Source organism: Molossus molossus, unplaced genomic scaffold (genome assembly GCF_014108415.1).
Source record: "Molossus molossus isolate mMolMol1 unplaced genomic scaffold, mMolMol1.p scaffold_m16_p_1, whole genome shotgun sequence".
In the NCBI taxonomy this organism is placed as follows: Eukaryota; Metazoa; Chordata; class Mammalia; order Chiroptera; family Molossidae; genus Molossus; species Molossus molossus.
Window position 1 is genome coordinate 4,617,462 of NW_023425344.1, and position 22,150 is coordinate 4,639,611.

A 22,150-nucleotide genomic window follows, 5' to 3' on the forward strand; every position below is an offset into this window, starting at 1 on the left:
CAGGGCCACTGCATCTGCTGCCCCTGTCCCATCACTATCTCTGTGCTGCCTCAGGGCCACTGCATCTGCTGCCCCTGTCCCATCACTATCTCTGTGCTGCCTCAGGGCCACTGCATCTGCTGCCCCTGCCCCATCACTATCTCTGTGCCTGCCTCAGGGCCACTGCATCTGCTGCCCCTGCCCCATCACTATCTCTGTGCCTGCCTCAGGGCCACTGCATCTGCTGCCCCTGTCCCATCACTATCTCTGTGCTGCCTCAGGGCCACTGCATCTGCTGCCCCTGTCCCATCACTATCTCTGTGCTGCCTCAGGGCCACTGCATCTGCTGCCCCTGTCCCATCACTATCTCTGTGCTGCCTCAGGGCCACTGCATCTGCTGCCCCTGCCCCATCACTATCTCTGTGCCTGCCTCAGGGCCACTGCATCTGCTGCCCCTGCCCCATCACTATCTCTGTGCCTGCCTCAGGGCCACTGCATCTGCTGCCACTGCCCCACCACTAACTCTGTGCTGCCTCAGGGCCACTGCATCTGCTGTCCCTGCCCCATCACTATCTCTGTGCTGCCTCAGGGCCACTGCATCTGCTGCCCCTGCCCCATCACTATCTCTGTGCCTGCCTCAGGGCCACTGCATCTGCTGCCCCTGCCCCATCACTATCTCTGTGCTGCCTCAGGGCCACTGCATCTGCTGCCCCTTTTGTCTATGGTGTTCTTTCCCCAGATCTTCACATGGTCCATTTCCTTCCTAACAGTTAGATGTTGGCTTAACTGTCTCCTGCTGAGAGAGCCTTTCCTGCTGCCCGCTCCTCCAACGAAAGCGTTAACTCCCAAGCCACTGAGCTATACTCTTCCACAGAACAATGATCATTGCTGAAACTCCGTATTTGTTGTTTGCATGCTTGTCTGCTCCCCTGCTAATCTCACAGCCCGATGGCATCATGGACCTCGCCCAGCTATCTGTCACTCTAGATCAACTACCCAGATCAACGCTGGGTCGGAGCGGTGGCCGTAAACGTGCACCATCCACCTCAAATCCTGCTGTGCGCTTCTCGCGTGCCACCATCCTCTGGAAAGCCTGGCAGTTTAACAGATCAGAAAGATTCCCAAAGACTGCATTTTTAAGTGGGAATAATAACCCAAGTCAAATGTTTCTGAACATTCAAACTGATCAACGCATATGTGAAATTGAATCCCTGTTTAATTCCAAGAGGATTTGTTGCAGTCGAGGCCCTGAATTGGTTAGTCTGCTATTAATCAAATGTTTCTTTCACACCATAAATTCACATGCAGATGTGGGCATCTGGAACGTGGACGGAGACAGCTAATAACACGCTTGTCTACAGAGATGATGAGCACCGCATAGTAAGGCAGAGTGGGGTCTGGAATGACCGTTCGTGCGATCGTTGCTCACCTTCATCCAGAACCTTCCTTTGAGGGACATAAAGGATGATTATCATAACTCTGTGCCACCGTCTGCTACTTCGTGAGCAGATCACCTCTGGTGAGTCCATGAATTTTAATTAACTCCCCGTTTATTTTGCTTCAACCCTCCAGCTCTCTAAGCAGAGGTCCACTGACAATTGATAAAAGACACCTTTGCAGCACATTTCTCAGAAAGTTCTCCCCAAGGTCTCCTCCTCCCTCTCTTGAAGATCATCAGCCCTGGTCACGTCCAAGTCCACCTGGGGCGGAACACTCCACCCTGGACTCTCTTGCTAGCACAGAAGCAAAACTTCCGCTGGCTCCAGCATCGGAGGGTCAAGACGAGAGGGGGAGGGGAGGGCTGGAGGTGACGCAGTCATTGGAAGGCAGTCCTGAGTAATGCAGTCTGCAGCAGGCAGACGGAGAAATGGGCCTCAGGACCCAGAGACAATCAGGGTGAATCAGTCAACTACATCTTATCAGTTGAATGGTTAATTGTGACGCTCTTCATTCATCTCTATATACTCATTTATATAATATTCAGTCATTTACATTATATGTCATATATATGTTCTCTGTATCACTTGTACATATGTGCATATATGTAAAATATATTCTGTGTGTACATACACACATTGTATAGTGGATATGTATATGTATGCATATATGTGGATAACCATATACATAATGTGGATCTATATGTATATATACTGCTGCATGAGTACATATATGTATATACATATACACATGTGTATGTACATCTTACGTGTGGGGGGTATGTAGATCTACCCATATATTGCTTAATGCATGTATATTTATGTGCACACACATATACGTATGTCTGCATAAACTACTTAGTGGGAGCTTTTGTGTATATATGTATCGCTTAGAGGGTATATACATGCATGCATGTGTGTGCATATATGCACTATATAGATGTAGATAAGATGTGCATATATATGTATGGATATGTGTGCACATGCATGTATGCGTGTGTACATATTGCTTACTGGGTGCATATACATGCATGAATGTGTGTGTATATGTGAACACATGTATACCCTGCTTGGTGAGTGTGTGTACGTGTATGCACCATGCAGATGTGTGTACATACACACCGCTTAGAGGGTGCTGGGATAGCACAGTGAACAACAGGAGACACGGCTGCCCTCGCGGAGCTTACGTTGGGTGCAGGGGCCCGACAACCAGGACAGACGGACAAGCACGCACGGAGTCCCAGCTAGTGATGGGTGCTATGACACCGAGGAGACTGGAAAGGGACAGGGACGCAGAATGCATGGGGTGGGGTCGAGTGGGGTGTTCAGGGAAGGGCCCACAGAGGGGACCCTTGCGTGGGACCTGGGTGGTATGAGCGAGCCTTGCAGAGCCCCGGGGGTGGTGATGGGAGCGGGCACAGCAAGTGTCAAGGCCCTGAGACCATCAGTCCAGCGTGTCGGGGAGACGAGAAGAGCTGGAGGCCTGAGCAGGGAGACAGGGGCAGAGGGGGTGCAGAAGGGCAGGCAGCAGCCAGACCGCAGGGCCTCGGGGGCCTGGCAGGAAGAGACGGGCTCGTGTGAAACAGAAGCACACGACCTGCTTCGTGCCTCGTGCCGTCCCCGGCCGTGTGCGGACTGGGCTCTCCCCTCTCTCGCTCAGCATGGCCCTAGGCAGCCTCAGGGAGCCTCTACTGGTGCTGAGCACTGGGCCAGGCACTGGTGGGCCAGGCGGACGGTAATGACCAGTCTGGCCCTCTCAGGAGTCAGTCTGACGGTGGAGGCAGACGAGCAACCTGAAGGTCAGCTCCTTGGCCAGAGGTGCTGAGAGCTGGCCAGGCGAAGCCACGAGAACCAGGCTGGTCCCCGACACCTCCCTCCGGGTGGAAACCAGACCCTTCCCAGGACCCCCAGGCCAGCAGGGAAACCCCAGCTCTGCGGGCTTCGTGAAGACATGGGGCTGCCTGGCACTGCCCCCCTTTCCACATTAACCCTTTAAGACCACCCTGGGCATTCGTGTTTCAAAGAAACGACGGCCTGCAGAAGCTATTCGACTGGACCAAGTTCAAAGGCAGCAGGGCCTTGTCATCCCGGAGGCCCGAGCTCTCTTCCATGCTGCTTCTCAAACCATGTCCAGTGTCAGCCCCGGCGGACACGCTCCTCCAGAGTCTGCGGTCCCCTAGCTTCTCTCTCATTTCTGTACCTAGGAAGGACACGTGAGGGCAGAACAGGTCGTGTGTGCCGTGGGCTCTCTCCCGGCCTCCCATTCAGCATACAGGCTGTTAGGGGAACAGGGACGATGACAGGTATCCGGTTCCCAGGACAAAGAATATGGGTTTCTGAACTGGTCAGAATTCTCCACGGGGCAAATGTGGGAGCCCGGCCCGATCTCCGTAAGCAAGACAGGATGCCGGTCCCCACAGCTGGTGAGGACCGTGGATAGCTCACAGGGATGGCAGAACGCAAGGAAGGTGGCACTGGGGATACCCCCCATGTCCCCATCGTTCACCTCCACGCAGCTCAGGGTGCTGACTGTGAACACCTGTGACTGCAGGAGGGCTTGCTCCTGCCCTGAATGGGGCGAGCCAGACGTGCGGGAGAAATGCCGCTTGGAGCAGAGCTGTCGGTGGGGAGCGGGAACTGGGCAAAAACACAGCAGCGTCTCTGGCCGTCGGCTGCCCCAAGGCACACGCCGCACCGTCTCCCATGTGGAGTGAGTCCAGGTGCCACAGTTGGCTGCCTTGCTCCCTGTCCCATCCCCCTCTCGCAGGTGTTCCCTGGGATCCCCTCCTGATTCACTACTTGATTCGACTCTTGCTGTCAACAGCAGCTTCTGCAGGAAGCCAGGCTCGGGCACTCTGCAGTAGCGCCGGCACGAGGGGAGGCAAGCCAGGACCTGGAACAGGGCTGACCTCCTACGCAGAGCCCTGCGGGAACGCCTCCTTAAACCCTGCACCCAGGCGCCAGGGCTGACCTCCTATGCAGAGCCCTGTGGGAACGCCTCCTTAAACCCTGCACCCACACGCCAGGGCTGACCTCCGATGCAGAGCCCTGCGGGAACGCCTCCTTAAACCCTGCACCCACACGCCAGGGCTGACCTCCTATGCAGAGCCCTGCGGGAACGCCTCCTTAAACCCTGCACCCACACGCCAGGGCTGACCTCCTATGCAGAGCCCTGCGGGAACGCCTCCTTAAACCCTGCACCCAGGCGCCAGGGCTGACCTCCTACGCAGAGCCCTGCGGGAACGCCTCCTTACCCTGCACCCACACGCCAGGGCTGACCTCCGATGCAGAGCCCTGCAGGAACACCTCCTTAAACCCTGCACCCAGGCGCCTCGCTTGCTCTGTAGTCCCCACTCCACCCGTCAGGGCTCCCTCTCCACACATTTCTTTGGTCGGCTTCTGTTTCTTCACGCTGCGCCTCGTTCTTTCCTTCTGCAGACAGACCTTCACCTTCCCCAAGTGTGGAGGCAAAGGGTGGACAAAGGCACCCTGTTTCCTAAAAGACTCGGGAGGGGGAGCACAAGCCTTCAGCTCCGACTCTGCAGAAGGGGTGCGGCCTCCCCGCGGAGCAAGCACTGGCCCCGCTGCATAGGGTCTGTGTGGCCAGGCCGCCTGCCCATCTCAGGGGGAGGGAGGGACCACAATGACTGACAGTCCCCTGGGCCACAGGGAGAGAGGAGGCGTCCTCCAAAAGAAAGGGATGTTTTGCCCTGGCTGGTTTGGCTCAGCAGTTAGAGCCTTGGCCTGAGAACCAGAGAGTCCAGGTTCGGATTCCGCTAGGGGCATGTACCTCGGTTGCGGTTTGTCCCCGGCCCTGGTGGGGGTCGTGCAGGTGGCGGATATGTCTCTCTTGCGCTGATGTTTCTCTCTCTCTCTTCCTCCTTCTATCCCTCCCACTTATCTGAGGGTAAATGCAAAAATGTCCTCAAGGGGCGGGGGGGGGGGAGGAGGAGGAGGAGGAAGAGGAGGAGGAGGAGGAGGAGGAGGAGGAGGAGAAGAAGAAGAAGAAGAAGAAGAAGAAGAAGAAGAAGAAGAAGAAGAAGAAGAAGAAGAAGAAGAAGAAGAAGAAGAAAGGGATGTTTTTATAATAACATAGGGGCCTGCATAGCATGTAGAGGAGTAAAAAAAAAAAACAGCTGCCACTACCATTCTTCACTCTTTTTCCGTTTTACAGATGAGAAAAGTGAGCTGCACAATGGCTCATTTCCTCTCCCAGGTGTCCACCACGAACACGAAGCAGAGACAGCCTGGCTCCCAAATCTCACTGCGCCCACTGGACATGCACAGATGACTCTGCTGTGCCGCGGCCAGCCCAGGACTCAGCCTGAAAGGTTAGTAAAGACGTTGGGAAGGTCCTGCTCAAACAGCCTGCAGTGTTTACTTCGGGGCGGCACTGAGAAGACCCGAACATCAAAGGAGATTCCTGTCCATTCACAGGTGCTCTTTCCTGATAACCAAGGCTATTGTCACAGGGCAACAATCGAATGTCTTCCTGGAAAACTATTAACAAATGGCCGATATCAAACCTGCCACAGACAGAAAGCAAAGCCAAAATATTCACTGTGAGGAGGGTGGTTTTCTCCGCCCTGCGCCAGCCCCTCTCCATCTGAAGTTCAAGAATAGCCGCGCAGACTTCTGGACTTACCACAACGGGCAGCGATTACCTGGCATTCTGACCAGAACAAAGCCGTGTTCTACTGCCCTGAAGTAAGCTGACTTCATCCTGAATACCAGAGGTTTTATCCACTCCACATGAATTGGGATGTCACCAAGAAACTGCTATGACCCAAGAGTGACTTAAAAATAGAGCCTCTAGACAGCTTTCATTTTTCAAAAGATTCATTATAACCCTATTTAAACACATTCCTGCTCCAGACGACAGGATCTGGGAGCCAAAACCAGCAGGCAGGGGCAGGCAGAAAAGGGGGACAGAACCCTCAAAGGACGATGACGGGATAGAACCAATTTGGAAATGCCGAGGTTGTCTGCTAACATGTTTGGCAGCACACCTTCAACGCATGCTGGGGGCTCAGCAGCAAATCGTCCAAACGCGAGGGGGGAAGTGGAGTTTCTGTGTGTTCTGTGTGGTGCCCACTGTGCTGTGGGTTAGAAGATGTACAGCGAGTTTTCTTGAGTCATGAAATGCTCAACATGAGGATGACAAACAACAGAAAGTGAAAGTTCAGTGGGGTTTGTACGTGTTTGTTGTTGTTCAAGTTCAGACACTATCCACAAAATTATAGGCAAACCTCCTAAGCTCTCTGGGCCACACGCTGCTGAGGAATCTAGAGAAGAGGAACCACCGGGGTGGCGCGTACACGCTGCCCAGCTCTCTGGCTGGCCCCTGACAATCACTGTAGCCGTCCAGCAAAGAAGGGAAGAGAAGTGGACTGAGGTCTGTGCACTGCCCAAGAGGAAAGGCAGGCACTGAAGTCCAGCCAAGTTACTGCTTGTTAAAAGTACATTTTCAAAGAAACAAAATAGAATCCAAAGTCTCTACAACATAATATTCACAATATCCAGGATGTAACCTAAAACGACTCAACATACAAAGAATGGGGAAAATGTAACCTATTCTCAATGGCAGCAAATCTTAAGATGACTCAGTTGTTGGAATTAGCATAAAGGACATTAAAACAGCTATTATGACTATAAGTTTGCTGCATGATACAAAGGGCAATATGGTACAAATAAGTGAAAATATAGGAAATCTAAGCAAAGAGAGAGATGCTTTCTAAAATCAAGAATTTCCACATAGGCACATCATAGTCAAACTGCTGAAAGGCAATGATTAAAGGAAAATCTTAAAAGGAGAAAGACAAAAGTGATACATGACATACCAAATGATGGTTCAAAGTTTCATGACTTCTCATTGGAAACTATGGTGGATAGGTGACAATGGAACAGAATCTTTAAAGTAATGAGGTAGCAACTGTCAACTCAATAATATGTATCCAGTAGCAACAGTCTTCAAGAAAGAAGGGGAATAAATACAGTTCAGATAAAATAGAATTAGTAGAGAGTTCATTGACAGCAGACTTACATCACATAAAATACTAAAGGAAATTCTTCAGGATGAATGAAAATGATATCAGACCATGAAAGATGCAGGTAAATATCAAAGACTATTTTCTTCCCAATTTTTTAAAAAACAAAAACAACTAGCCCAGCCAGTGTGGTTCAGTGGTTGAGTTTCAACTCATGCACCAAGAGGTCACTAGTTCAATTCCTGGTCAGGGCACATGCCCAGGTTGTGGGCCAAATCCCCAATGTGGGGAATGCAGGAGGTAGCTAATCAATGTTCTCTCTCATCAAAATTTCTATCACTCTCTCCCTCTCATTTCCTCTTTCTCTAAAATCAATAAAGAAAAATTAAAAAACATAGCCTGGCCAGTGGATTGAGCATCGTCCCATGGACTGAGAGGTCCCAGTTTGATTCCCAGTCAGGGCATATGCCCAGGTTGTGGGCTAGATCCCCAGTAGGGGGCGTGCAGGAGGTTGCTGATCAATGTTTCTCTCACATCAATGTTTCTATCTCTCTCCCTAACTCTCTCTCTGAAAAAAAAAAAGTCAATGAAAACATATTTTAAAAAATTAATAATAATAAAATAAAATAAAACCATTCTCCAAACAATAAATTAAAAAATAAATGAAAACAAAAACAACTGTACACACACAAAAATGTATTATATATGTGTATGTATATAAAGAAAAAATATAAGATTCTATTGGAGTTTTATAACTTAAGAAGCTATAATTCATGTAATAACTATAGTATGAAAGTTGACAAGGGTGGTAAATGAACCTATAACACTGCCAGGTTTATTCACATTTTATGTGAAGTATAAAATGTTAACTATAAGAAAACTGAAATAAATTAAAGATGTATGTTATAGCCCTGACCGGTTTTACTCAGTGGTTAGAGTGTCGGCCTGTGGTCCAGAGAGACCCAGGTTCGGCTCCTGCTAAGGGCACATACCTTAGTTGCAGTTTGTCCCCGGCCCTTTTTGGGTCGTGCGGAAGGCAGTCACTCAATGTGTCCCCTTTCACATCAATGTCTCCCTCTCTCTCTCTCCTTCCCACTCTATCTGAACAAAAAAATGGAAAAATGTCCTCAAGTAAGGATAAAAAAAAAAAAAAGATGTATAATCCTTAGCGTAACAATCTAAAATCATAATGCAAGAAAGTATAGCTATATAAAGTCAATAGATAAATTAAGTGGGGACTCTAAATATTCAGTTAATCCAAAACAATACAGAAAAGGAGAAACAGAAAAACACAAATAGAGAAAGAGAGAGAGAGACAGAGAGAGAGAGAGAGAGAGAGAGGCAGAAAACAGATAGTAGACCTAAATAAAACCATATCAATAATTCATTTACTGTGAATGGACTAATCATTCAAACTAAAAGGTAGAGACTAGATGCTAGTTAAATATAAATATAAAACATAGATAGAATAAAAGCAAATGCATGGAAATATATATGACATAAAAACAGTAAATATAAATAGGTTGGAATGGCCATATTAAACTCAGAGGAAGCTACAAAATAAAGGTTATTAGGAGAGACAGAGAAGAATGTTTCACAATGATAAAAGGGTCCATTAATCCTGAGGACATAGGAATCACAAAAATGTGGGTGTGCCTAACCCAGCCACACGCCTTCAAAGTATAGGAAGCAAAACTGACAGAATAAAGAAAGAAGACACAATTCCACAAACATAACTGGAGATTTTTACACAACTGTCTCAGAAATGGATAAAACAACTAGATTTTAAAAAGCACTAGACATAGAGGATCTGGATGACATTATTAACACCTCTAACTAATATTAATTGAATATTATAGTCAACCACTGTGACATGCACCTTCTTTTCATGTAGACAGGTGTATTATAAAAAAAAGCCATAAACTCGGCATAAAAATAAGTATAAATAAATATAAATGAATTGATCAGATTTCAAAATGGTGACAGAGTGAATGGAAGCTTCATAGACCACCTCCCACGACCAAACTGGAATTACAACTAGAATAAAGACAAATCGTCGGGGAAAACCAACAAAAAAGCAGCTTGCAAGGACCATATAATCAGGGACACTGAATCGATCCTGGTAGGATTGCAGAGGCGCAAGAGGGGGGCTGGGAGCCCACAGACAGCAGGGGTCTTAGCTACGAGCAGCGCCCTTGGGGTTAAAATCCCAAGCCAGCTCCACAGCACAGAGCGAGGACAGAAGCTAAAATAGCCACAGCCACCTACCTTGTGCTCTGGCAGGGGGAGGGCAGACTGGACTGGAACTGTGTGGAGACACTCAGGTTTTGGAGGGTGCTAAGGGCTTCCGCTGAGTTGCAGCCACACAGGATGGTGGCCATCTTATTCCTTCCCAGGGCTCTGGGGAGAGGCGGTGGCCCCTCCCTCGGAGATGCAACCCCACCCAGGTGGGCCATTGAAATGCAAGCTGAGGCTCATTAACAACCAGCATCTGCCCCACCCTCGGGAAATACTCTTATGTGGAACACCTGAGGGAGTTTTCCATTCAACTGGGAAACCACGGCTCTTCAAGTAACCGAGACTAAATAGCCTCCAGACAAAAAGCAGGAGGATAATCGAACCGTTCCTGGGCTTGCAACTCTACCCAGGAAAGTAAGACTTGACAGTGGTGTTTAATGTGGGTCCTCCCACGCTCACCCAAACCCAGTAGTGGGAGCCACAAACAGCAGGACACCAACACCCACAGGGAAAATTTGGCAGGCTCCAAGAGGTAAAATTCAGAGCCATGATCTTGAGGAAGCTCAAAACCATGAGTAAAGACATAAAAACACTGAAAATCAACCAATTGGAATTGAAAAACCACCAAGAAAATATGAAGAATGACACAGCAGAAATAAAGAACACATAGGAAGAACTAAACAGCAGACTAGAGAAAGCTGAGGACTGGATCAGTGGATTAAAAGACAGGGCAGAAAAAAATCAACCAAAAGGAAAACAATTTAAAAACAGGAAGACAGCTTAAGAGAACTGTGGGACAACTGGAAACGTAATAATATTCGCATCATAGGAATCCCCCAAAAAGAAGAAAATGAGCAAGGGTTAGAGAATATATTTAAAGAAATACTGACAGAAAATTTCCCTAATTTGGTGAAGGAAGAAGGCATTCAGTTCAAGAAGCACAGAGAACCCCAAGTAAGAAGAACCCAAACAGGCCCACACCAAGACACATAGTAATTAAAATGCCAAAAATTAAAGACAAAGAGAGAATCCTAAAAGCAGCAAGAGATAAACAACAGGTTACCTACAAAGGAACCCCTAGAAGGCTATCAGCTGACTTCTCAACAGAAACACCACAGGCCAGAAGGGAGTGGCATGAAGTAATCAAGGTCATAAAAAAACAAGGATCTGAATCCAAGACTACTCTACCCAGCAAGGCTATCATTCAAAATAGAAGGTCAAATAAAGAGCTTCCCAGACCAAAAAAAAAAAAAAAAAGGCTAAGAGAATACATTAGCACCAAAACAGCACTACAAGAAATGTTAAAAGCACTGTTGTAATTAGTATAAGAAATAGGAAGAAAAATAGAACCACACTAAACAAAAATGAGAATAAATAAGTACATATCAATAATCACCTTAAATGTAAATGAATTGAATGCTCCGATAAAAAGACACAGAGTAGCTGACTGGATGAGAAAGCATGATTCATATATATGTTGTTTACAAGAGACCTACCTCACAACAAAAAACACACATAGGTTGAAAGTGAAGAGATGGAAAAAAAAAATCTTCCAAGCAAACGGGAAAAAAAAGCTGGGGTAGCAATACTCATATCTGATAAAATAGATTTCAAAATGAAGGCCATAACTAGAGACAAAGAAGGCCACTACATAATTTTAAAAGGGTCTATCCAACAGAAGGATATAACCTTGGTAAACACATATGCACCCAATATAAGAGCACCAACATATATTAAACATCTTCTGGAGGACTTCAAAGGAGAAATCAACAGCAATACAATAATAGCAGGGGACTTCAACACCCCGCTGATATCACTGAATAGATCCTCTAGACCAGTGGTTCTCAACCTTCCTAATGCTGCGATCCTTTAATACAGTTCCTCATGTTGTGGTGACCCCCAACCATAAGATTATTTTGGTTGCTACTTCATAACTGTAATTTTGCTACTGTTATGTCTTAGGCAACCCCTGTGAAAGGGTCGTTGAGACCGCTGTTCTAAACAAAAAATTAACAAGGAAACAAAGACTCTAAATGAAGCACTAGACCAAATGGATTTAATAGATATCTACAGAGAATTACACCCCAAACTACAGAATACACATTCTTCTCAAGTGCACATGGGACATTCTCAAAGACAGACCACATGTTAGGGCACAAACTAAGTCTCTACAAGTTCAAGAAATTGAGATCATATCAAGCATCTTCTCAGATCACAATGGCATGAAACTAGAAATCAATCACAACAAGAACATGCAAAGACATTTGAACACATGGAGGCTAAATAGCATGTTATTAAACAATGAATGGGTCACCGAGGAGATCAAGGAAGAAATTAAAAACTTCCTGGAAACCAATGAAAATGAACACACAACAACACAAAATCTATGGGATGCAGCGAAAGCAGATCTGAGAGGGAAGTTCATAGAACTACAGACCTACCTCAAGAAACAAGAAAAATTTCTAATAGACAACCTAATCTCACAACTTTAAAGAACTAGAAACAAAAAGAAAACCCCAGAGCAAGTAGAAGGAAGGAAATAGTAAAGATCAGAGCAGAAATAAACGACATAGAGACCAAAAAAACAATTGAAAGGATCACTGAAACAAAGAGCTAGTTTTTTGAAAAGATAAACAAGATTGATGGACCCTTAGCTAGACTCACCAAGAAACAAAGAGAGAGAACCCAAATACACAAAATCAGAAATGAAAGAGGAGAAGTAACAACTGGCACCACAGAAATAAAAAAAGGATCATTAACAAATACTATGAATAATTATACGGCAACAAATTTGACAATCTGTGCAAAAGGGACAAATTTCTAGAAACACAGTCTCCCAAAACTGGACCAGGAAGAGATAGAAAACTTGAACAGACCAGTAACAACTAAGGAAATTAAAGATGTGATCAAGACTCTTGCAGCAAACAAAACCCCAGGCCCCAATGGCTTCACGGGGGAGTTTTACCAAACATTCAAATAAGAACTAACACCAATTCTCCTCGAACTATTTCAAAAAATTCAAAAAGAAGGAAGACTTCCAAACTCGTTTTATGAGGCCAGCATAACTGTAATTCCAAAACCCGAAAAAGACACTACAAAGAAAGACAACTACAGGCCAATATCCCTGATGAACATAGATGCCAAAATCCTGAACAAAATACTAGCAAATCGGATCCAGAAATACACCAAAAAAATTATTCACAATGACCAAGTGGGATTCATCCTAGGAATGCAAGGCTGGTACAATATTCGTAAATCAATAAATGTGATACACCACATAAACAAAATGAAAGATAAAAACCATATGATCATATCAATAGACACTGAAAAAGCATTCGACAAAATCTAGCACCCATTTCTGATAAAAACGCTCAGCAATGTGTGGGAATAGAGGAATCATATCTCGACATAATAAAGGCCATATATGGAAGACCTACAGCCAACATCACACTCAATGGGCAAAAACTAAAAGCATTTCCCTTAAGAACAAGAACAAGACAGGGATGCCCACTTTTGACACTCTTATTTAACATAGTAGTGGAAGTCTTAGCCACAGTAATCAGACAGAAAGAAAAAATAGGATCCAAATTGGAAAGGAGGAAGTGAAACTGTCATTATTTGCAGATGACATGATATTATACATAGAAAACCCTAAAGATTTCACCAAAAATCTACTAGACTTAATAAATGAATTTGGCAAAGTAGCAGGATACAAAATTAACATCAAGAAATCGACAGCACCAAATTATGCACCAATGATGAACTCACAGAAGGAAAAACTAAAAAAATAATCCCATTTACCATCACGGCAAAAAAATTAAGATACCAAAGAAGTAAACTTAACCAAAGAAGTAAAGGACCTATTTGCAGAAAAGTACAGGACATTGAAAAAAGAAATAGAGGAAGATATTAAAAAAGTGGAAGCACATACCTTATTCATGGATTGGAAGAATTAACATCAATAAAATGTCCATACTACCCAAAGCAATTTATAGATTCAATGCAATCCCCATAAAAATACCAGCAACATATTTCACAGAACTAGAACAAATACTTCAAAAGTTCACATGGCACCATAAAAGACCCCGAATAGCCACAGCAATCTTGAAAAAGAAGAACAAAGTAGGTGGGATCACAATACCAGATATCAGGTTATACTACAAAGCTACTGTAATCAAAATAGCCTGGTACTGGCACAAGAAAAGGCATATAGACCAGTGAAACAGAACAGAGAACCCAGAAATGGACCCAAGACATTATGCTCAATTAATATTTGACAAAGGTGGCAAGAGCATACAGTGGAGTCAAGACAGCCTCTTTAGTAAATGGTGTTGGGAAAATTGGACAGCTACATGCAAAAAAAATGAAACTAGACCATCAACTTACACCATACACAAAAATAAACTCAAAATGGATAAAAGACTTAAATGTGACTCGTGAATCCACAAAAATCCTAGAAGAAAATGTAGGCATCAAAATTTCGGACATCATACGCAGCAGACTTTTCACTGATACATCACCTAAGGCAACAGAAACAAAGAAAAAAATTAACACATAGGACTACATCAAACCTAAAAGTTTCTGCACATCAAAAGAAACAACAATCAAAATAGAAAGGGAACCCACTGTAAGGGAAAGCATAATTGCCAACGATACATCAAATACGGGGTTAATTTCCAAAATATATAGAGTGTTCATGCAACTCAACAAAAGAAGACAAAGAACCCAATTGAAAAATGGGCAGAGGAACTAGCCACCTCTCCTCCAAACAGGACATACAAATGGCTAAGAGACATATGAAGAAATGCTCAACATCACTAATCATCAGAGATGCAAATTAAAACAACAATGAGGTATCACCTCACACCTGTCAGAATGGCCGCCATCAACATATCATTAAACAACAAGTATTGGCGAGGGTGTGGAGAAAAGGGGACTCTAGTACACTGTTGGTGGGAATGCAGACTGGTGCAGCCACTGTGGAAAACACTATGGTGTTACCTCAAGAAATTAAAAATTGAATTGCCATTTGACCCAGTGATCCCACTTCTAGGAATATACCCTAAGAAGCCTGAAACACCAATCAGAAAGAATATATGTACCCCCATGTTTGTAGCAGCACTATTTACAATAGCTAAGATCTGGAAACAGCCCAAGTGTCCATCAGTAGACGAATGGATAAAAAAAGCTGTGGTACATGTACACAATGGAGTACTATGCAGCTGTAAGAAAAAAAGATCTCTTATCCTTTGAGACGACATGGAGAGACCTGGAGAGTATTATCCTAAGCAAAACAAGCCAAACAAAGAAAGACAAGTATATGATCTCACTTATTTGTGGAATATAATAAACAAAACAGTCTGAGGAACGGGGTAGTCCCAGAGACATGGAAGTGGGGTACAGACTGACAATCCTCAGAATGGGGGGGGAGATAAACCACAGAATTTATATTCATGTACGCATAACCGATGGACCTGGACAATAAAGCTAGGGACAGGGTGGGGAGGATGGGGAGGAGGGTGTCAATGGGGGAAAAAAGGAAACATCTGTAACAAAAATAAATTAATTTTTAAAAAAGTAAATGAACTGAAATTATACTGAGTTTGTTGTTGAGCCTCAATGGAATAAGATAGATTCGATAAGTTTGGGGGAAAACCCCCCACAAATATTTGGAAATTGAAAAACACATGCCTAGATATGCATGGGTCAAAGACAAATTATAAAACATAAGCTAAATAATAATAAAAATACAATATTTAAAATTTGTGGAATGTAGCTAAAGTAGTACTCAAAAGAAATTTTATAGCTTCAAAAACATATATTTTTTAAATGTCTAAAATAAATAATTAAGGCTCCTTTGTGAAAATCTAAGAATATATAACTGATCAAAAAAATATGAACAAGAACACAAATTACAAATATCAGAAATGAAAGGAGTTATAACTGCAGATGCTATAGAAGTTTAAAGGGTCATATGAAAATATTATAAATTACTTTATGCCAACAAATTTGCCAACCTAGAGAAACTGGACAAATTCCTTGAAAACTATAATTTACCAAAATTCACATAAGAAAAAAAAAACAAAACAGAAAATCTGAATAGCCTTACATCTATTAACAAAATTGATTTTTGTCACCAAAAGCCTTCCACAATGAACCCCATACCCAAGTGGTTTCATTCATAAATCCTATCAAACAGTTAAAGAAGTAATATCAATTTTACACAGTCTTTCAGAAAATAGAGAAGGAAAATGTCACAACTCATTTTGTGAAACTAGTATAATCCTAAAAACAAAACCTAAAAAAACTATAGGAAACTACAAGATAACTATCGCAACTAATAATGTATTTAGCTAGATTTCAGAATACACAATACAAAATCAATTGCATGTTTATATCTAGCAATAAAGAATTAAAATTAAATTAAAAACAATTCCATAAATAATGTCCACCAAAAAAAAGTCCAGCCGGTGTGGCTCAGTGGTTGAGCGTTGACCCATGCACCAAGAGGTCGCTGGTTTGATTCCCGATCTGGACACATGCCCAGGTTGTGGGCTCGATCCCCCGTGGGGGACATGCAGGAGGCAACCAATCAATGTTCTCTTTCATTGATGTTCCTATCTCTTTCTTCCTCTCCCTTCCTCTCTCTCTAAAATCAGTAAAGGAAGAAAAAATTAAATAAAGAAAAACAATTAAAATTAAATTAAAAACAATTCCATAAATAATGTCCACCAAGAAAAAAAAAACACCCTTATAAACTATTTAGGAAAAAATTAATACAAAAAAAAAGGGCAAAGTCCCTGCCCACAAAATTACAAGGTAAACACAGGAAAATATTTATCTTTGTGACTGAAGTATGTTTTCTTGAGCCAAGTTGTTTTCTATAAGTCACATTTTTACTTAATTGCTAAAATAAATGAAAGAATACCTAATAATAAATAAAGGTAAAAAGAAATAGATATACCATGTTTGTGAATTAGAAGTCTCCATGATGCTAAAACAGCAATTATATTCAAATTGATATATAAATGTAATCCCAATTATAATCCCACCCTTCTCTTTTTAAGACACTGACAAGCAATTCCAAAATTCCTCTCAAAACCCAAAGACTCGGAATATCCAAATGATCTTGAAAAATAATAAATTTCAACGATTTACACTTTTTGACTGCAAGACTGTACTCCTACAGTACTGAAGACAGTGTAGTACTTGTATAAGTAGGAAAAAGCAACAAAATAGGACCCAGGAGAGACCTCCCACTAATACAAGGCACCTGGCTTTTCACAAGGACGTCAAAGCAATCCAATAAGCAAAGGAAACTTGTTTTCAAGAAATGGATATTCATGTACAAGACAAAAAAAATAACCTCAACCCTTACTTCACATCATACAAAATTTTTAATTCAAAATGATCATAGAACTAAACCTATATGCTAACCCATTAAGCTTTTACAAGGAAAACATAGACTGGAATATGTTTTCTTGAGTCAAGTTTTCTTCTACAAGTTACATAAAGCAATAACCCTAAAAGGAAAAACTCAATAAATTAGACCTCATCAAAATGTAAAATGTCTGTGCACCAAAACACACCACTAATAAAATTAATAGGCTAACCACAGTTTTGTAGAGAATAGTCCCATATTTGATGAAGGACTGGTACCCAGATATATATCCCACACCTCAATAATTATAAATCAACCCAATTTTTTTTAAACGGCAAAAAGTTGTGAGTAGAAACTTCACAAATAAAGATATATACCTGTTCATTAAACACATGAAAAAAATGTCCATCACCATTATTCATCAGGGAAATGCTAATTCAAACCATATTGAGATACTACTAAACACTGAAAATACCTCAAGTGAACAATGCTGACAGCACCCTATGTTGGCAAGGATGAGAAGCAAATGGAACTCTTAGTAGGAGTAGAAAATGATACAACCACATTGGAAAACCTTTTGGCAGTTTTGTGCAAAACTAAGCAAACACCTCCTCATAGAGCAAGTAATTCCCAAGAGAAATGAAATCATATGTTCACAAAAGAGGCTGTAATTTTTCATAGCAACTTTCTGCAAAATAACAAAAACCAGAAACAGTCTTGGAGTCTATCAGGATAAAAATGGATTAACAAACTGTGTGCTATGCTGATAGAATGGCAGATTATCCGTCAATAAAAAGAAAAAAAGTGCAGATACCCAGCAAGATGGATGAATCTCAAAAATCATTATGCAAAATGCAAAACATTATGAAGTCTTCCTTACACAAGAGAGTACTTACTGTATGATCTCATTTATATTAAGTTCTAGAACAAGCAAATCTATGGAGGATGAAGTGGTTGGGGTACAGATGAGTTTTTGCTGGAAAGGGTCAACAGGGACTTTTGGATGAGGTAATATTCTATATCTTGGGAGATGTTCATGTTACACAGATGTATGTATTTTTCAAAACTCAACAAATATAAACTTAAGATTTGTACATCTCATTGTAGGTGCTTTGATAGTAAAGGAAAAACTATAGACAAATCTCTTTGCTGAAATAATTGGGGTAAATGTACAGATATTTTCAATTTAACTATAAAATGCATAAAAGATAAGATGGCTTGATGGATGAATAGCATAGGTATTTCACAGATTACACACAAAAATTAGAATTTTGGAAAATCTGTGTCCACCACCATAAATTTGACAGTGTCCCAATACTTAAAGTGATGGTGATATTAATGAATGTGATTTTTGGATATTGTGTAATGAAATGTGTCCACATTTCGAAGATTTGTATTTAATTCAGTGAAGAACCAATCATTTCCAAATGGCCAATGCATGATGCTATAACCATACATGGATAAATTATTCACTCAAAGTGTAAAATAGATCAACCTTTATTAATTATGTTTCAAGTTCCACACTGCAATTAATATTGACATAAAAGAGACTTGCAAAAATTTTTAAAAATAGGTATTTCATAAATTAAGTTTGATAAATGTTCATTGTAGAATGTAGATGGTGAATATCGGTGTTGACTATAAAATGCCTTCAACTTTGCTATATGTTTGCAAATTTTCATACTCAAGTATTAGAAAATATTGTATAGACATCTAGTCAACCCTGCCCTCTACAGAAAGGGTACTTTTTGAAGTCTGCATTTGGTATCCTCCCATCTTACCCCTGTGTACCCATATCTCCTGGGCTTTTCTCCATCAGTGTTTTTCAGACAGGACTTTAATTATCTGTTTGTTTCTCTGCCTCCTACATACATCTGAGAGATCTTCAAAAGCAGGCATAATATCTGGTTCATTTTTGTGACCTCAGAATCTAGAACAGGATCCAGAACAGTGTGATCCTCCATATGATGAGTCCATCCTCCATGGATGGATGGATCAATGAATGGATGGGTGGATAGGTGGATCAATGAATGAATAGATGGATGGATCAATGGATTATGGATAGATGAATGATGGATGGCTAGATGGATGGATGGGTCAATGGATGGATGGATGGATAGATGGATGGATGGCTCAATGGATGGATGAGTGGATAGATGAATCAATGGATGAATAGATGAATGGATCAATGATGTTGGATGGGTGGATTATAGATGGGTGGATCAATGAATTGATGGGTGGATAGGTGGGTCAATGGATGAATAGCTGAATGGATCAATGATGTTGGATGGATGAATAGATAGATGGACGGCTCAATGGATGGATGGGTGAATGGATGGATCAATGAATAGATGAATAGATGGATGTATGGATCAATAAAAGATGTATGGATGGGTGGATGGATGGGTGGATGGGTGGATGAATGAATAGATGGGTGGATGGGTGGATGAATGGATAAATGGATGAACAAAGAGACCAATCTAAGCTGGCTAATTTTGTATCAATTCTATACAAACTACCAATAACAGGACAAGACACGGAATTAGAGGAAACTCAGTGACGAGCTCCTGTTAAATTCAGAGCTTTGTGGTTTTCCAGACGAACAAGTGTCATGCAAGATCATGGGCCTCACCAAGTCTGGCCCCGCCATTTACCAACAGTGACACATCACACATGGTGAGATGCTCCGGGATGTTAAATGTACACAACAGCCCTGCCTGTGCCAGTGTCATGCTTGTGTCCAAACAGACGCCCCTCCATGCAAGACCCACACGTGCCTACTACCACCACCTTTGAAAAGCACATTTAGTTAGTCTCCTCTTCCCTACTCCCTGCTGCCAAGGAGGGGAAGCACCTAAGCAGGGAGGGAATCAATATCGACTGAGCAGTGGCCTGGTTTGGTTTCACGCTGGACACTCCACTATATAATCTCATTTAGTTATCACAACAGCCCAATGTGGGAAACATGGGCACGTCATTTCACACACCCTACACCCTCCTAAGCCCTCACTGACTGACTTCCCAGGTGGCAACCACCCCAAGGGAAATCCTTGTTTGCCCGAGGATACTGGATAAGGACAAGATGCTTCTTATGCACACAGACTCATCCTTGAACTCCCCTCTAACACAGAGCCCAGCCCATAGGGCGGGGGGACGGTGGTGATTCAGGTGGAGAATCTGGTTCACGGGGACAGATAAATGAATGAAGAAACGCAGAATGCAAGCACAACAAAAGCCTTAGACAAGAAAGTCGGCATATGCTACAACGTGGACGCATCTTGAGGACGTTACCCTACGTGAAATTAGCCTGATTCCAAGTAGACGAGGTATGTAAAACAGTCCACTTACAGACTCAAAGAGTGGAACTGTGGTTGCCAGGGCCAGAGTCGAAGAGGGGACACGGAAAGTCACTCACTCGTGTGCATCAAGTTGAGTCCAGCAAGATGAACCAGCTCGAGGTCTGCTGTACAACACTGTATCCCGTCAACGATAACTCATTGTACCCTGACAATTTCATCAAGAGGGAAGATCTCGTGTTAAGTATTCTCTCCAAGGAAATTTTTAAATGAAATGCCTGTGTTGCAGGAAGGAGCTGATGTTGGCCATCTCCTAAGTTTGTGGGTTTTTCCACTCTCCTCATTTAGATCCCAGAGGGAGAAGTAGCATTAGCGATCTTAAAATAATTACCATTGTAATTCACCTAAACCAGGGCTGCCGCGGTAAGTTAATTTTCAGAATGAAATTACAGCGGGCCCAAAGGAAATTATTCAGACTTCTGTTCACATTTCTTTCTTTCTTTTTTTTTTTAATCCTCACCCGAGGATATTTTTCCATTTATCTTTAGATAGAGTGGGAGGGAGGGAGAGAAAGGGAAAGAGAGAAACATCGATGTGAAAGGGACACATTGACTGGTTGCCTGTCACACAACCCCTACAAGGGCCAGGGACGAACCGCAACCAAGGTTCGTGCCCTTGGCCGGAATCAAACCTGCAACTCACTGGCCAACACGCTACTGCTGAGTCAAACCAGCCAGGGCCTGTTCCCATTTCAAATTTGGAAAGTCCAAATCCTTCTGTCCAACAGGGCCCAGAGAACCAGACTCACAAACACCAGCCAAATGGGCAGAACTTTTTACCATTTTGTTGATGAAATTTGCTAAAACTCATCATTCTTACCTTTCCAAAACTCCCTTTCCCGATGGCCCGGAGAATCTGAAAATGGTCAAAGTTCACTGCAAAAGAAAAAGGGGGGTGGGGGAAGAAACAGGTCAGATTTGCTAAACCTTGTACTGGTTCTTGAAAATTCTTGCCTACATACCTAACCACGTATTCCAAAAGGTCTCACAGCGTCACTGTTGCCATGGCAGCATGCCACCACTGAAGGGATACTGCTTGGCATATTCCATCCCTACTCCCAATGCACACCTTTGGCAGTGAACACCTCCTTGGTGGGTCTATAGGGGAGGGGATGGCTGGACAACATGGATACTTGGATGACCAGTCCTTGTACATGCTGTGTTCCCTTCGCCAAGATGACCTCTCCCGCCTTCTGGTCCCTGCCTCATCCACCTGGTGCTCTCAGCTTACACATCAGCCATCGGCATACTGTCTGGGTGCCCAAGAAGCTAATTCTGCCTCCTTTACAGAAACTCTGAACCCGCAGCTGCCATGACCACGTCATGGTCCTTTCCTGCCTGGATGCCAGTCTCAGGCCTGGCACTGAGCATGAGCTACTGGAAGGTGAGGACGATGAGCCCACACCCTCCTCTTGGCACTTTCCTGTCTCGTGCCCCCCCTCCACGCCGTGATCCTTGATGGGGTTCCACCTTCTTGCCGTTTCTGGTTCCCCACTCCAGTCTGGCTTCTGTCGCTCTCTCTACAACACAGCAAGGTATGGCCATGCACTCAATCCAATGGACACCTTTGTCGTCCTTCCCCTTGGCCACGCTCTCGGCTCTGCAGCACCTGCCTGGCTTCCGCGGCAGGGCACCCTCTCTTTCCACTCCTTCTGCCCGCACAATCCTTACACGCCGAGCCCATCGAGCCTACACCCTACGGCCTTCCTCTTCTCACTGTTCCACCTGCACCGACCCCCGATGTCCCTCCGAGGCTCCTCTGGGTCCAGACCGT

At 43.4% G+C, this 22,150-nt stretch overlaps 1 protein-coding gene across 1 annotated transcript in view; it reads right to left on the bottom strand.

Annotated features, from left to right (window-relative positions):
• The window catches only part of STK32B (serine/threonine kinase 32B), a 203,719-nt gene extending 182,473 nt beyond the window's left edge, over positions 1-21,246 (bottom strand). The window contains exon 1 of the mRNA XM_036278097.1: positions 21,197-21,246. The gene's annotated coding sequence lies outside the window, so the exon portion shown is untranslated. The remainder of the gene's footprint in view (positions 1-21,196) is intronic.
• Positions 21,247-22,150: the final 904 nt, after the last annotated feature.